Below are 17,662 nucleotides of genomic sequence, written 5' to 3'. Positions count from 1 at the left end.
TTTGACTTGCTTGCATGTCTGAAGCATATAACACGCCTTCCTTCTGAGCCAGGATCTTTCTATTTGAGAATGATTGGGCCCTGCTGTGGTAGACTCTTATGGAGCGATTGCTGGGCATACTACTTCACTGAAGATTGATTCTCTCTCTTGAACTATGTAGTACGTTATATATTCTTTAAGGAAACTCTTGAAAAAGAAAATAAACTACATAAAAAACTAAGATTCGTCGACATTTGTTTCTCAATCAACTTCTGTGTCAGACTATGACTCTATCCTTGAGCTTGTGGGCCCTATAAAAGATAATCTCCCAAAGCTCTTTAGAGAGCTACGTACCTTGGATATATCGTCTACCCAAAGGTTGACTTGAAAACCAACTAGGAAAAAGCCTTATAGCTTACAATAGTAGACACAGACAGCAAGCCAAAGCACCTCACTCGATCCCACTACGTGGGAGGCTCAAAGAATTTGAGAAAAGGTCAGATCTTTTTTTCAGAGAAAAAGAAAGGTTAGAAGAAGGAACCCATGGATAGAGGACAAATAGTGAATGAATTGAGAATGAAAGAAGAACTCAATTTCTTTGACTCTCTTCAGTAGATGGTTGGATAGAAGTTTGAGTTCCATCTTTTATTTAGTGGATAAAAGAGGTCCGACCACTAAGTGGGAATATGTAGGATGAAAGTATAGATCATTCGTTCCACTCAAAATTCCTTGGATTGAACTTTTTTAGGAGTTTCATTAAGGTGCCAACTCTTTTGAAAATTAATCGATGCCGATTGCATAACCTGCTATTTAGCTTGTAATAAGGGCACTTTTGCTACAGGAGATGACAGAAATCTATGAAATGAATTACCATCAGAATTAGAAGAACGCGCCTTGATGTATCCACAACTGAATTTCCTATAGGGAAATCCTTCAATCCTTCTTCTACTAGCTGAAAGTTTGCCTTTTATTTTATCATCCGGTGAAAGGTTCTTTTTGGAAATACTAGTTTTAAGCTTGCAGCTCGCGCCCTCTTTCCTTTCTAGGGCTTTACACGCTCATCTCCCTCTCTTTTCTCGAGCTACTGCTTATGAGGCTAGTTCTTCTTTCATCTCTCTCCCCTCTCACTTATGACATCCCAATCTCCATTTCTCCTTTCAAAGCCGCTGATTATTATACATTGTTTGCTCAATTCCATTTCTTCATGATAAAGCGAAATTGGTAGACCTGCATGGATTAGATAGGGGTGGTGGGGAAAGCCTCCGTCCTGAGAATTGACCTCACTCAGTGGTGGAAAGCTTGAAAAAAGCATATTATAGCGCCTTCTTCCATAATCAAGAAAAATGGTTGCTGCACCTATGGTTCAAGTGGATCGGGTCTTGGTATGATGGAGACAAATGACCAAAATCAAAAGGTAGAAACTACGGTTTAGTGGTGAGGTGAGGAAGTTCTTCCATTTTCACGTAAGCTAATGAAGGACGAGTTTCGCTATTGCTATTGATAGCTTGAGCCAAAGAAATCCCTAGTGGAGTGAGGAAATGAGCAAACCTTCACAGCCTTGTACCCAACTGAGTGAGTCTCGACTTTTCTTTCTCTTGCCTTTTCTGACATAAAAAGGGAGGGCTATTGCGCCTCTACTGCCAAAGACCTCTTCTTTCTTTTTGACCTCACTTCAGATTATGCCCGGCCATACCAACATAGTATTTCAGAGATCCCCTCCCTTTCATTTGATTTTTTATTGAAGTGCATTTCTCAGATCAGCTCCCTAAGTCATTAGGAAGAAGGTGAAAGGCCCATCACTTCAGAATTCATGGCCTCTTTTTCGATTGTTCTCCCTTTCGTATTCAATCGACTTGAGGCAAAAGAGAAGTCATACAAAGTTCAGTTCTTTCATGCAATGTATAAGGGGCGAGCCTCCTTTAGAAAGCCTATCATCCAACTCAATGAATGAAGGGAGGAGTATGATGAAAGCTGGCTTTCTATATTCAGACTAAAAAATATCAGAAGGCGGAGGTTGGGTCTCTACTTTACCACCATCTGAAATGCGCGAAACTTCGATTGGTGGAAGCCAGTCTATAAAGATTCTCCATTTTTTTATGTGCATTTCCCCTCTTTCGGTAAGCATCCAATATCTCAGCAAATGAACATTTCTCTAAGCTTATCCAGTAGCTTATACATCGTTTGAAAGTTGCTTCATGGATTCAATGAATGGCTAAGGTTTGTTGACGATCCCTGGCTATAAGCACAAGGACATCATAAATAGTACCTGCCACTCCTACTTTTTCAACTTTGCATATGGGCTTTATATTCTCTACGGCCTCAACCATCAGTTTGATTCCATCACATTTAGTTTGAGTTGGGAAATTCAAAGTTTGATAAACAATAGCACGAACTCTCGTTCTTTTACCCTTTTTCATGTGAAAGTTTACCTAACTTCTTGATCGATTCTTTTTGCTCACCATCCAAGCCCTCATATAACTTAGAATTGAAGAGAAAATGGAAGCCGCTTTCGTCACTAGGTAAAGCTTCTACCGTATACTCTAAGTGAACCTCTTACCAGTCCGTAGGCCGTCTAGAATAATGAGAGATGATAGAGGGGCTGATCCGAAGAGGGTTCAAATGGAGGATTTCCTAGTGGAATTATGACTAAAACTTCTTAGAACTTGTAGATTTGACCTTGTAAACCAATACACAAGTTCAAAATCCATGAAGATTTGACCTCGTAAACCAATTAGATTTTCCCTTGATTCTATGCATCCTTGGGGTTTCAATCCTTGCGTATAGGTTTCCTTTCCAGAATTTAGTATAGTAATGCAATCCTTCAATCTTGAGATGATAGCCACTACTAATCCTTTGTCTATTCATTGGGTCTCAACCCCTCCGTTAGGAGTATTAAGACACTTGGACCCCTCCGCTTTCAAGTCTAGTGGAATTCGAGAATTATTTGAGCCTGTCAATTAAAAGGATAAGGACTTTCGCTTTCATTCCACAGATTCTTTGTGCCTTTCCTTCGCAAATTCTTTTCCCCTACTCCGCCTCTCTTTTGAAAATTCTTTGCTCCTACTCCCCTCTTTTTACAGTCACAAACCTTGTCCTACTCCCCCTCTCCTTCTTAGTTGAGCTGCTTTGCACCTTTCAGTCTTAAATTCTTCTTAACTCATCTGGAGCTTCATTTTATCCATCTCATTTGATCTTGTCCTTCTTAGTCGAGCTACTTTGCACCATTCTGTGGCCATTTTGAGTCGAGTTATTTCATTAATACTCTCCTTCACAGTCACTTTGCCCCTCTCCTCTCCTTCTTGGTCAAGCTTTTTTGAACTGCCTCGTGGGAGTCGAGTTATTTTATAACCTAACTCTGCCTCTTTTAGGTGGGTTCCTCAGCAGATAATGAATAAGGAATTTCGACTCTCTCACTCAATCAGGGGAATCGTCGTTGTCTGAGTTTGGTTCTTTTCTTATTAACCACAAACTACATCCATGTGTTCAAAAAATGTAAACGAAAGAATGAAAGAACAAATAAAGGTGAGTGTCCCTACGCGTGCTTTATTGAAAGGGCCTATGACTCTCGATCAAAGGCATAAATTCTCACTCTCACTCCGTACGAGCTAGTTCTCTCCCTAGGGCATCCACATTCATCTTGAAGCAAAGAAGGTATTGAGATTTCTTTGTTGATGAGGCTCAAAGAATGATCTAAGGATTGATTTATGGTATACTACACGTCTAGTTTATGTAGCTTTCTGTCATCAAGATGATATAGCAAAGAAAGAATAAGAGAAAGGAGAGCAAGAACTGCCACTGCTACTTCTGAAAGGGAGACTTTTGGCTCGTCTTTTCTGACTCCCACTCCGTGGGCTTAATCATTCAAGATTCTGACACATAATTGGTTGTATGAGAACCTATACTACTCATTATTCATTCCCTTCTCGAAGGTGAAACGGCTTCATTCCGTCTTATTGAAGGAAACTCAAGTCATAGTTTTTCTTGCTGTCGTTGTAGTGGAAGGTTCTGTCGTAGCCCTTGTTGTAGAAGAAGAATTGACTATTTTGCTTAGGCACGAATGTCTCGAGTAGAAGGAATAAGTCCAAAAAAGGCCAACATTCTGAGATCGACGGATAGACCTTAAATCGCGAGGATGCAATTTTGAGCCAGAAGTCCAATACATTTCAAGGTCACGCTTCTCGACTAGTACCTCGAGCTATGTAAGAGAAATGAGAAAGCAGTTGGTACGCTACTGTTGATAAGAACTTAAAGGGAGTGAACTATTAGATGCACAAGAAGAAGATAAGGATGCCTTGGGAAGATGTTGAAAGGTCTGTTGGGATTTGTGACCGCTCCATGGGTCATGGCTTTGAACGAGAAATCCTTGTTCTCATATGCAAAAGAGATGGATGTATGGAAAGGAATTGATAGAAGAAGTGTAACTGAAACTTCCCCAACGACAACAACCTCAAAAAGAGCTACTACTTCCGCTATGACCCTTCTCTACTGGGATCTTTTGTCTAAATTCGGGAGTTTAGTCTGAAAGAGTGATTTTCTTTGAACTACTTTACGGTTAATTGCTTTAGACTTTTAACCATGCACCTCTGAAATGAGTTTAGAGATTGATGTGGAAAGAATTTGCTACTTTCTTCTTCTTTCACACGGGATGCATGGGCACCCGCATTCCCATCGTCTCTTTGATGTAAATAGAAACTTTTCCTTCCACTCGTGAACCTACGCTAAATACCTCGAAACTGGGACGTCAGCCAACCCCGTTCTGGCACTCAGAGAGCTGACTTCGTTATTCATCTTTGGAATCTAAGAATGAAATAGGTGGCTGGCTGATGAATGGGGTTCAAGTTTACCCAACCCTCCAAAGGAGTTTAGGCTTTTTTCTTAGGAGAAAGATCAAAGCTCATTGATAAAGGCTTAAAGAATTTGAGCAGAGATTTGGATATGCTTTCTTTCTACTTCTAGGCTGCTTAAACCACCTAGGCTCGAATTCTCTGGACGTGTTTATGAAGCAGAGCATAAGTTTGAGTGGTTCTACATCCCTCTTCCTATGGTTGAGCTATTTCCGTCCCTCCTTCATACTTTTTTGAGTGGAATGAAAAGCTCAAATTCTTTGAACCTTAGTTGCACTCTTGTCTCAACCCTTGTTCGTTGATTCAGTCGAGCTATTTCATAGCCTCCTCCCTCACTCTTCTTTTAGTCAAGCCTCACTCTCCTTTTAGTCGAGACCTTTTGATTTCAAAATCTAATGATTTTTTTTTGCACTCCTTTCCAGTTGCTTCTCTAACCTTTGTTCATTGATTTAGCTTGAATCTTGGACTCCTTTCAGTCGAACCTTCGCTTTCAGACTCCTAACAGACCTCTCGACCATTCTTTGAGCCTCATCTCCTTAAAGTCGAGACCTCTGGAACTCATGGATAAAAGAGGCTAGACATATATAAGATAAATAGTCTTCTTTGATAGTTAGGATGAAAGTAGCCGAAGGATCAATGAAATATGATTCATGCCAGTTCATGCATTTTATGGAGAAGTTCTTATCATATGTAAGCGAACGCTAGATCTCAAACTTTTGGGACATATTGAAAGGAGGGAACTGCATTCTTTTATGATAAAGGGCCAGGCAATGGAGTGGGAGAATGAGCATCATCCGCTGTTGGCTTATGAGTTCCCACCGCTTCGCGTTGTTTGAATTCTCTTTTTGGTATGAAAAGTGAATAAGGTAGATTGGAGAGTCCTCTGTCAAAGAAAGCTAGCATTCCAGAATCCTAATTTAAGGGCTCATTCTAAGAATAAGGGATAATGACTTTGCTTTCAACTCCTAACGGACAAATCCTCTTCTTACAGTCGAGTTATTTCATAACCTTCGGATATGTGGAATCTTTAACTTAGCCCTTATCACTCTTCTTTTAGTCGAGCCTTGTTCATTGACTTTCTGACTCTTTCTCGTAAACTCAGCTCCTCCTACTTGATGTGCCACTCCGATACGATCTAGCAGCACCCATGCGCCCTACTCTTGTATTGTTAGCCCTTTCTGAAACCTTTGATTTCCATCTTTTTATCTTTCTTGATGCTCACTCTTATTCATTCTTAAACTTCATTTCAATTGACCCCCTACATCTGGGAGAACTGATTTAAGAATGAAAGAATGCATGTGTTAAGCAATGAAAGAAGATAAGCTTTCAGTTTCTAGCCGGACTAAGCAGCTTTTTATTCCATTCAAGAAGTAGTGTTTTGACTATTTCTCAGACTTTTCTGATTTCATGATTAAAGTTGTTTATTGACTTCAAAATCAACCCCTTATTTTTCTCAAATTCTATCTAAGGAATCCTTCACTGTCTCTTTACTTCGCGCCGTTACTTGCATTTTTTCATCTTTGCTAGAACGCACAGAAAAGGCAAAAAAATCAGACAAGACTTTTGTTCATTGAGGCTTAGTAAACCTACTATTTGGAAGTGAGAAGTTCAAGGAAAAGGTTTTCTTATGTCTTTAATTATAGGCCGTAGAGTTTTCTTGAATTGGTCCTATGGAGGCTTAGAGTCCGCAAAAAGAGATATTATCCTTTCCTACATCAGAGGTTCTTTCATGAGTTTCGAATGAATAACAATATAGTCATAGGGAGAGTGGAGTTCAGAGGTCCGACTATCCACTTTGTCCAAGGGAAAAGAAACTGAAGAAAGTAGTCAAAAGTGCATTCTGAAGAGATTCTACCCAATCAATGGCTTATTTGGGGATATAAAAGGATTGGATTCTCGGAAGCTAGGGTCAGTGGAATCTCTCTCTCTTGAAAGTTTCATAGTCTGATTAGGATGGGCTGCTTTGCTATGATATTCCTAACCGAATGGGAAAAGGTATGATATTCATAGGCTTGATCGTCTTTACAAGGGAGAGAGATAGGACGAACTCTGAATTCTCTCTTTCTCAAGGGAAGATCTCTAATGCCCTCGCCGTTGACTTGCAAAGAATCACTCGATCTTCTTTACGAAAAAAGAGGTAGGATCGTACTACCACCCTCCCCTCCTCTCTCCACTACGAATAAGAGCCAAGGATTGATCCAACCATCATACAATTTTGTCTTATTGTCGAAGCTGTCAACTCATATGGAGCTTTCTTTTTTTCTAAAGACACCTTCAATAGTATTGTCCACTCTGTGCAGAGAGTGCTTTGATAGGATTAGTTCTTCCCCTCTCTTTTTGCTAGGATTTCGAAAGAAGGTTTGGAATGAACCCCATCCGTCACAAGCATAAATCGTAGCTTTCGAACCTCGTGCCCGTGACTATCCATCTCATTTTCCACACCTCAAAAGATAGAATGCCTGAATTTCCATAGAATAATGTTTGAAAGAGGTAATTACTCTGAATGTGCCCCTGGCTCCAACCAACCGAGGGAATGAATGAAATGCCCCTTTGCCATAACTGGGACTGAGCCCCCAAACCCTTTCTCTTCTTCTCCCTTTGCTAGGGTCGAGACTTAATCTTAGGAGGTGGAGCTGACTCATACTCTTTGGGATCACACTTTTCTTTTAGGATGGATTCTATTGGATAAGAGATGGAGAGATGGCAGTCTGCTTTCCTTTGATCTCTTTCAATTTTTCCTTCTCGTTCATAGATTCTATTCATAATCGCTTTTCTTCCTTCTTTCCCCAACAACTTCAACCTTATACGGTTTGGATAAAGGAAAACGAAGAACTGCTTCTTCCACGATTATGGTTCATTTTGCTTTCTCAGACAGGTCCCACCTCTCCCAACCTTCACTGAGACTTCTATTCTGATATATAGATTCCTTGACTGATTTCAACCTAAACCATTGTCCCACTCCTTAACCGTCAGACTCGCGTGATATCGAAAGTATTGGAAAGGATAGAAGCGAAGCAACTGGAATAATAAGAACTTCCAAGGATCTTGGAACGGAAAATGAATGAGATCCCCTGCTATATGGGATGACTTCGGTCGTCGACTCTAGCTGGAAAGTTTTCCTTATCGTAGAAAAAAGAATGAATTCTGGAAACACTAGAAAACGGTTTTCTCATTCCCCTTGGGAGCTTGAAGCAGACAGACTCCTTTCATTCTAACTGTGTTAATAACAATTCCCATTTGTCTTTTCCCTAGCTTGAAAGAGAATCTCTTCCTTCTTCCTCAACGGGTTATTTGGTCGAGACTAATCTCTCTACACTAGTCACTTATTCAAGAGAGAATGCCTCTTCCTACTACTAATTTTCAATGTGGTCTCGCTAGTCGACCCGAACTCGACTTGATCTTCATCTTCTCTATTCTAGCTTACTTTGACATAGCTGTCTCGCTACTACAACTACAATAACTCTTATTCAAGAAGAAGAAAGCTCAATTCTTTATTTTTTGATTTGAGCCTTGAACAACTACTTATAACCTCTTCTGAAACATATTGAAAAAGAGATATCTTCCTCTCCCTCAGTCTGATGATGATCCTATCATTCCTAAAAGAGTTCGCTGATCTTCTTCCATTTTCAATCTAAGTCCCTCTTTTTCGTTAGAGGTACCTTGGGCAGTGGACTTGAATTCGAGATGCTAACTGATCTTATTCAATCTTAGCCCACTATAAGCAAATTGCATTCTTTGCTCCGACTGCCGATCCTTGTGATGACTCTTGCTCAAGACTAACTTCCCCGATGGATTGGATTCCGATTGATGTGAGATCTCATACTTTCGAGGTGCGAGGTTAGAAGTTGCTTTGTAAATTAAGTCGATGGTGAGGAAGCTCACCCGGATTGAGTTCTTTTGGTAGTTGCAGAAGTAGCAGTAGTATTGGAAGAAGAAGTAGTTGAGTCAGTTCTTGCAAAAGTAGAAATTAGATGCTTGATTCCCAAATAGGGTGCTTACACATCACCACTAAAAAGAGGAGCAAAGTAACGTCTATTTTCTTGTTTCTATCTTTGTTCATATCTTTTAGAAAGAGATCAATGAACAAGGGCTCGTAACTGGAAGACCCTTCCCTCCTTGTTCATTGAGGTAGAAGAGGTTATCATATTTAGACTGTAAAGGAGAGGCACGAATAAACGATTGATTTTGATAAAGTATAAGGAAAAGGAAGCCTGGATAGAGAGTTTTCGAAGATATCTGATCGCACACGGATCGGGAAGGTCTATGCTTATCATTTGAAATAAGTATTCTCTCTCTATTCCTTATTGGAAGAGGACTTTTTCCCTTTGTTCTTTTAGTTTAAGAGTGGGTTGGGTAGAGGTGGCTAACCCCTTAAGCAAGGATAGATCAAGAAAAGGTCTCAAATCAAAATATGTCCTCGGGTTGATGGTGTAGATCAGCACTTTACCTTGAAGACCTTTATAAGAAGTAGTAATTCAAAGAATTCGGGAGAGGAGTTGCCACGAGGCCTCTGACCACATCGACTGGAGAAGTTCTTCTTCCTTCTTGCTTAGCTTTGAGGAGTTGAATCTTTGTCAATAGCCTTATTGATTAATTTACGTAAAAAGCCTTGGTCATTTAGGCAATTATTAAGGGTCCAGATGTGTAGAAGGAGTCTAAAATCCATATAAACCTAAAAGGTGCGAAGTAGCTCGACTAAGAAGGAGAGGCTCGACTGAAAGGCAAGGAATTGAGAAACTCATTGATAAAGAAAGGTTCAAAGCTCATTGAACTTGAGTGAGGTTTGGAAGGCTCTATAGGAGATTGATTCTTTGCTCCTTATCCTTCAAAGCAGTGCAAGTCAGAACCCTTATAGTTTGGGAATATTTCTTTCTGAATTGATTAGATTTTTGAGTTCTATGTAGATAATGAAAATTTCTTTCCTTTTCTTCATTCTTTTCTTCTCTCTTTTCGATTTAATCCTCTTCTTTGTAGACCTTGAAGATCTGCAACTCTCATTCCTTTCCAAATATTTTGATTTCATTCCAAAGGATCATATCTATTTATATCTATATAGAAAAGAGAGATTCTATATATATCAGATCACGGTGTACCAAAGCATATGGATAAGTATTCCATTTTTCTGAATGTGAGGAAGAATGAATATGAGAATGAGAGGTCACTTCGAGATTCGGAGGAGGCTGAGACCTCTCCAAAGAAAAAAGAATAAAGAAATGATAGCCTGTCCCAAAAATGCTATGAGGTCTTCAAAAATTGAGTTGAATAAGAGGTATGAAGCCTTTACCAAAGACTGAAATTCTTGATTCTATATTCTTGATGATACGGAGGGACCGCTTGGTCCGATGTCCTTGTGAAAGCCTATTTGTCTTGGTTTATGAGTACACCCTTTCTAACTTCATGGTATACCCACCACGAGTTCTGGAAGGATCTAATAAGTGGAGTTCGAACGTCTTTCATTTAGTCCCGAGATTTGACTCCTTAGTCTTAATGGTCTATGGAATTTTCTTGCTCTCCACTAATAGGTTTCATTTTCATCGATCTCTTCAATTGTGTGTTGGGTTTTATGTCCTAAAACTCGTAGATAGTAAATATAATCAATTGACCGTCATTAATAAAGTGTTTTATTATTTAATTTCAATAAGTGTTATTGATTATTTTATTAGTTTTGTCTTAATAACCTAAATCCAATAAACTAACATCCTAAGCTGTTTGATGAGTCTTGAACAGTATGTAGAGACATACAGGGATCAATGTTCAAGATCAGCTTAAAGGGTCTATAGTATAGGGTTAAGGTTGGGTACCTTATCCTGTTAACACTATGGATACGGCTCACTTTGTATTTGATACAGACACATTGATCAAATGCGTTCATGTATGTGACATGCGAGTGAGGGTATCCTATGCAATGAGTTTGCATAAGACTGGACCACGAAATAGTAATCATTAGATGTAACTCCGTTAACTAGTTGGATTGCTATTTCATTAGGATGACCTAGGTAACTTAGTCTTAATCCTGAGTGTATTATGAACTCCTGTTTGCGAGGATTGTCCTTTGATTTGCACGAGTGAGAGTGGCCAGATTGTCGACTCAATATTCTTATCATTTTGGGGACAAGACCGAGTTGAGAGCTGGAACATAATCACACAAGATGAAATTCACTCTTTCCCACCTTTAGGGTAAGTAGATAAGTGTTCCCTTAAATGGTGTCTCCGGGACTTGAACAAAGGGCCCTACCCTCTCTATGGCACGAGAGGGGTTTCTGTTTAGTGGTTGGACCATAAACAGGTTGTTCATTAGAGGAGCACATGTATTTAAGGACTAGAGGTAACCTAGGGGTAAAACGGTAATTTGACCCAGCTGGAGTTACGAACACTTGTGAAGGACTAACTTACTGGTATTGGTCTATATTCGTGGACACAGAAATATATTTACAATGAGAAGAGTTCAACTGTGAGTCTTTAGTGGAGTATACACACAGTTAACGAATATTGATTAATGTGGTTAATGAGTTTAGCCAATTAATCTCATATCGTTGTAGCTTCTGATCTGTAGGTCCATTAGGTCCTCTTCCTAGCTCATAAAGAGTAATGAGATTTATTTATATTGGTTGTAATTTGAATTGTTCAAATTTACTTTGGGAATTAATATAATGTATATTGATACATTATAATATAAAGTTTATATTTTAATTAGACTTTATTATATAAATTTAATTTTGGATATGATTCAAAATTAAATTATGAGAGAATAAAATATTTGAATAAGTTCAAATATTAGTTTAATGTGAATTAGATTCATATTAAAACTATAAGCTAAAATTTAATGTGTATATGATACATATTAAAACTATAAGTTATGAGAGAAATTTATATTTGAATATGATTCAAATTATGGATTAAATTAAATATAAGATATTTAATTTAGAAATTAATTAATTGGAGAATTAATTAATAGTTTAGTTTAATTTGATTTAATTAAATTTGATTTAATTAAATTAATTAAATTAAAACTATAGGTTATGTGAGAGATATTCATTTAAATATGATTTAAATGAAATATTAATTAAATATGATTTAATTAATTAATTAATTAATTTATATAATTAAGTAATTAATTACTTTAATATATATTAATTTAATATTAATTTATTAAATTAATAAGGAACGTGGGTGGTTTTCCTACGTTCCCAGTTATTCTCTTTAACTTCCCTCTTCTTCAGAGGGAACTTTTTTTTGCATAACAAAAAAAATTACAGGAGTGAGTTATGCGAAGAAGTCTATCCATTCTCTCTGAAAAAAAAAAGTCTCTTCATTCCCTTATTCCAATTTTGGTTCCCACAAACCATCTCAATCAGAGAATAGGAAGGTTTCCAAGTGGTGGTGCCCCAAAATTTGGTGATTGGTAGATTCAGAGTCGTCAACGAGCGTAAGTTTTTTTTTCTCTGTATTTTTTTCAAAGTGCCAATGTATTGGTATTTTTAAGGTTCCAATTAAAATTGAGTTTTTGTATTTTTTCCGCTGTAAAGGGTTTTCATCCCTTCATTGTGACTTGATAATGCAATCGAATTCTTGAGACCAATTGCTTTTTCTCTTTATCTATTCATCGAAAATTCTTTACGCCTTCGCTTTTGGTCTTTTTGATTCATCCTCTGAAACCATTGAATAATTGGACATTGAACGCATTGAATATGATGTGAGTTGTAGGTGTATTGACCGTTGCTCAGCTATGCCCTATGATTACCGACTTAGAAAATACCGGTAGGTTAAGGATGGGGATAGAGATGGTGCAAATAGATTCTGTCCTTTTAACCTAAACTTATTCAATGGTTAGGTTCTCGAGTTATCTGCTTACATTTCTTGATCTTATTTGTACCTTATAAGTGCTTTTAGATTGGTCTGGCCCTGAACGTGCGACTTCCTTTTGATTGAAATCCATGTAAGATCCTGAATTTGAGACTTTCTATACCAAAACTCTTCTCTAATGAAAAGGTATCAGTCCTTGGATGGCTGATCAGCCTCATGTAAAGAAAGATTCTGAGGCCTACGGAGCGGTAAAAATATGAAAGATAAAGTATAAAGACATCAAAAAACCTGAAATCATCCTCCCTTCCTTCCTTCAGTCCGAGGAGTAGAGTCGAAATTCCTCTTTATAGGGCCACTCGACCTCTCCAGTTGATCCCATTCTATCCGATAGAAGATGGAAAGGAATGATCTCATACCGTGCACCCTCAAATAAGATATCCTATCTCTCATATTCACTCTCATCCTAGACGGCCAGGCCCACTACGCGGTCTCCGATTGAAACTGGTAGAACTTTTGAGTTCAGTAGTCCTCCACTATTCCGCCTTCCTCTTCTTCTTAGCTCATAACCTTATGGATAGGGAAATTTAACTCATGCTCTTACACCTACTACTGCTACTAGGCTTCTTTAAAGAAGAAGAGGCTAAAAAAGTTTTTTCGATCGATGAACTCCTTCACTCATTTTGGAGTTAGACACAAAAACCTAATTACGGGATATACTAATGCCGATTCGTACTTCTTCCTTTTCTACAGAGTCAAGCTGCTGATAATCGCTATGTGGGCTATGATATCGAAATGGAGCCTTTGATCCTGATCATTCTAACTACACTTATGGAAAAAAGAATAAAATGAATTATATTGAGTGGCTTATGAGTTTAAATCTAACTGCACTGGGTTGCTGCTCTTCTTTCGAAGGTATGAGGCTGAGTCACTTGGAAGAAATGGAACAAGGGGCCTCCTCCTTTACTTCTAATGATCTGTCTTCCAAAAACTTTGCCTTCAACAAATCTCATCGAGATTTGACCCACTAGTGAATTAGGGCTTGATGATATCAGATAAAAAGAATATCTTTTATTCCACCCTAGTTTCCCATGTAGCGGTCCTTACCCCTCTCAAATTCTTTGACCCTTCCACTTTTCTAAGGAAAGCTATTAGCTTATATATAGAATAAATTCAATTACCTATCATCTCTCACAAAAAGAATATGAGTCAGCATGTGATGAGCACAAGGCTTTTCACTTTAAATCTCCCTTCTTCTCTAAAATTTCTCTCTCTTTTGTGCGAGGCTCAAAGAATCTGATTTCAAAAAAAGAAAGCTTCAGATGAGTTGAGAGGTCTCCTTATCAAAAGAGAAGAGGAGCAAAGAATTTTCGAACAAGGCTCAATGTAATATGAGAGTTGAAAAGAGTTGAATGAGAAAGCCCTTAGATATTCTAATAATCAGAAGCAGGGAGAAAGAAAGAAAGTCAAGAAAGCACTATGCGGTTGGCGAATAAGTGGAATGAGAAATTGAACTTGAAACTCAGACAATAAATAGCTTTCTCTTTCTGGCTCTTTCTATAAGAAAGTTAATAAGAAGACATTAGGCAATGCGATTTATCTCTATATCAAAGAACTTTGACGCCTAGGCTTTGAAATCTTCATTGAACCTACTATTTTAGCCTTAAGAATAAGTATTTAGTTCTATAAGCAATTCGACGAGTTAACTTATGAACTCGTTGTTGATTCCATTTATCTTATGATCTCATGTAAATCAAATTTCAAGTTGTCCAACTTTCCACTTTTCTAGATCGCATGAAAGAGCTTACCGAATTTCCTTCTTCAACGGCAAATAATTTTCTTATTCAACCCGAACTGCTGAAAACAGATTCATTTACTCGGTTGCATCTTGGTTTCGTTTGGAAGTGTGAACTGTGGAGTTCATTAAAGGAATGAGACTCCTTTGGAGAGGTTGAATCTCCATTTTCTTAATGGTTTAGCTCTAAGGATGATAAGGTTCAGTTAGCCTATGCTTTTCAGATGAAATTCGGTAAATGGTATCGGGTGCTTCCATAAGTTATGAATACCTCACCATTCAGATGGGTGGGACCTATGCAACTGAAAGACTAGAAAAAGCCTCCCATTCTTATTGCAATAAATAATGCAAGAGCAAAAGACTAAGCGGATGCCTCTCGTGCCTTGAACCTCTCTGTCGAGATATTCTATAACCTCTTTAATCTAGTAGACTAGCGACTTCTTCCCCAATCGGGTGCATCTAGAAACTAAATGACTTTTTGGTTCATGTAGAAGTTTAAGGAATAATCAACTAGAGGCTAAGTTGTGACTACTCTCCTTACCTTCCTCTGTCCCCCTTGATGTGCCAATTGAAATGTCACAACCCTTCTTGAATCACTTGCTAGCTTAGTCCGGAAGACAGCGTGATGTAGACTGAGGTCGTTCATCATAAAACAATATCTGTTGACTCTGCTGAACTCTTGATTTTGATAAAAAAGCTAATCTCATACACAATTACTTTACATGCAACACATGACAACAAAACCTAGATAACACATAACATACATTAAGTGTAGCTCTGAAATAACTAACCCACAACCACACCTGAGTTACACCATACCAAATAAGATAGAAAGTGCAGTTGTAGTAAATTAAATAAGCTTTCTAACCATACAAAGTAGAGATCCTAACTCCAGCGGTACACCGTGAAATACTAAAAGAAACAGAGATCTCTTGATGTCGCGTGAAAACAACCTGCATTATCTTCTTTGTCAAAATTCACCTAATGAACATCAGAATTTGCTCAAGCTTTCTTCATAAAATTTGTTAAAAAATAAATTAGCTTTTAGTAAATTTAAACCTCACCTCTTAATTCTTTTTGTGTAGCTCAAACCAATCAGAACACTAGAGGTGGTCTGTGTTTATCATACTTTTGCCATAGCATTCAGTTTTCCAAGGTTCTCTTCTTCCTTTTTAACCTTAATTTCACAAAAACCTTCCTTCTTCTTCCTTGCTCAACTGTTGGTGCATGTGTTTTACTTTCCCTTGAGAGGAGACGATGAAAATGGGAAAAGAAATGATGAAGTTGGAGAAATGAATAATTTTAAGAAAAAAAACTTCTTTTTTATTTTTTTCTTTCTCTTCCTTTAATTTTTTTATTTAATTTTTTTAATTTTCCTTTTTCTTAACTTAATAAATATTTTTTTCATTAGCTAAAATCTAAAATGAAATAGGAAAGACTGGAGTTTACAACTTACCTCCCCTTTAGAAAATTTTATCCTCAAAATTTAGAAGTCCCTAATTGAAAAGTGTCGAGTATCTCTTCTTCATCTGATCTTCTAGTTTCCAAGTTGCCTCCTCCACTCCCTGATGTCTCCATAAAACCTTTACGAGTGGAATCTCCTTATTCCTTAAAACTTGTTCTTTTCTGTCGAGGATCTGAATTGCTTCTTCATTGTAATTCAAATCTTCCCTCAACTTAACTAGTTGCCTTTGCAACACATGTGATGGATCTGGTATATATTTCCTTAACATGGACACATGAAAAACATCATGTATTCGAGCGAGTTCTGCTAGAAATTCAAGTCGATAAGCTACTGGCCCAACTCATTCTATTATCTGGTAAGGTCCGATATATCTAGGTCTCAGCTTACCCTTCCTTCCAAAACGAAGGGCACCTCTCCACGGAGACAACTTTAAGAAAACTTGATCTTGAACCTAGAATTCCAAGTCTCTCGATCTTGCACTACTTTTAAGTTCTCTTTAATTAATTTAATACTGTTTGTCGTGATTTGCACCAGCTCAAGACCAACTAACTTCCGTTCACGTACTTTGTTCCAGCACACAAGAGTTCTAGACTGATAGCTATTGTTGTAAGCAAATTCCATAAGTGATAAGTGGGTATCCCAACTTCCTTTTAACTGAAGGACACATGCTCTCAACATGTCTTCTGAGGTTTGGATGGTCCTCTTTGACTGACCATCTATCTGAGGATGAAAAGTTGTGCTAAACCTTAATTTTGTGCATAATGCTTTCTACATACTAGGCAAAAACTTAGAAGTAAACTTCGGATCTCTATCTAAAACTATGCATATCGACACTCCATATTGACTTACAATCTTGTCGACGTATAATCTGGCTAACTGATCCAATGTAGACGTCACTCTAACAGGTATAAATCGCGGAGTCTTGGTGAGTTTGTCTACTATCACCCATATACCATCATGTCCACAAGAAGTACGGGGTAATCCAAATAGAAAATCCATAGTAATGTGCTTTCATTTCCATTTCGGCACTAGCAAAGGATTAAAAAGTCCTCCTAGCCTCTGTTTCATTGGTTTAACTTGTTAACAAACCAAACATTTATCAACATATTTGGCTATCTCTTGCTTCATCCCAGGCCACTAATAAGTCTTCTTTAGAGTTCTGACAATGGCTCCATCTGCTCTCAGCTTAAACTTTGCCTCTAAGCCTTGCTTGGACTTTCCAAGCTTCTTCTATAAATTGCTGTCCTTGGATTTCCTTCTCACAATCTAGCTAAGTCAAAGTTGTTTGGGCTTATAGTAGACTCGTTCAATCTTTCCCTTTCGTACTCCCTTTTCCTCAAGGCTAAAGAACCAGAAGATTACATACTTAAAAGGTTGACTTAGCCGACGGCGAGTCTTTCGATTCAAAGAACATTAATGCAAGGATTTATATCTTATTCTTTCAATTCAAGAGTAGTTCTCATTCTCTTTGAAGTCTTGCCTATTGTTGAATGTCATCAGTATGACAAGCATCTCTTTCCCTAAGTATGAGTATCCGTCACTGAAAGAGGAATTCCCTTGATAAGTGAAGTCATCAGTCTAAAGGAATTTGATGTTGAAGAAGGATTGTGGCTTGACCAAGTGGGAAGGTCTTTTAAGAATCCGTACAACATCAATCATCAGACTTGGAACACAGTGGGAATTTCTTAAGGGGTGTACTCTGAATACCAAGAGAAACAGAAAGAAGCCTTAAAAGAAAGAAAGTGAATATGGATTTCAGAGTCCTTTGGAATGGTCCTA

At 38.0% G+C, this 17,662-nt stretch overlaps 1 pseudogene; it reads right to left on the bottom strand.

The window, feature by feature from the left end:
- Positions 1-2,006: 2,006 nt before the first annotated feature.
- LOC127151011 (ribosomal protein S7, mitochondrial-like) lies at positions 2,007-16,882 on the bottom strand (annotated as a pseudogene).
- Between the last annotated feature and the right edge of the window lie 780 nt (positions 16,883-17,662).

This window comes from Cucumis melo, chromosome 9 (genome assembly GCF_025177605.1).
Source record: "Cucumis melo cultivar AY chromosome 9, USDA_Cmelo_AY_1.0, whole genome shotgun sequence".
NCBI classification, from domain to species: domain Eukaryota; kingdom Viridiplantae; phylum Streptophyta; class Magnoliopsida; order Cucurbitales; family Cucurbitaceae; genus Cucumis; species Cucumis melo.
This window is presented reverse-complemented; position numbering and strand designations above follow the sequence as displayed.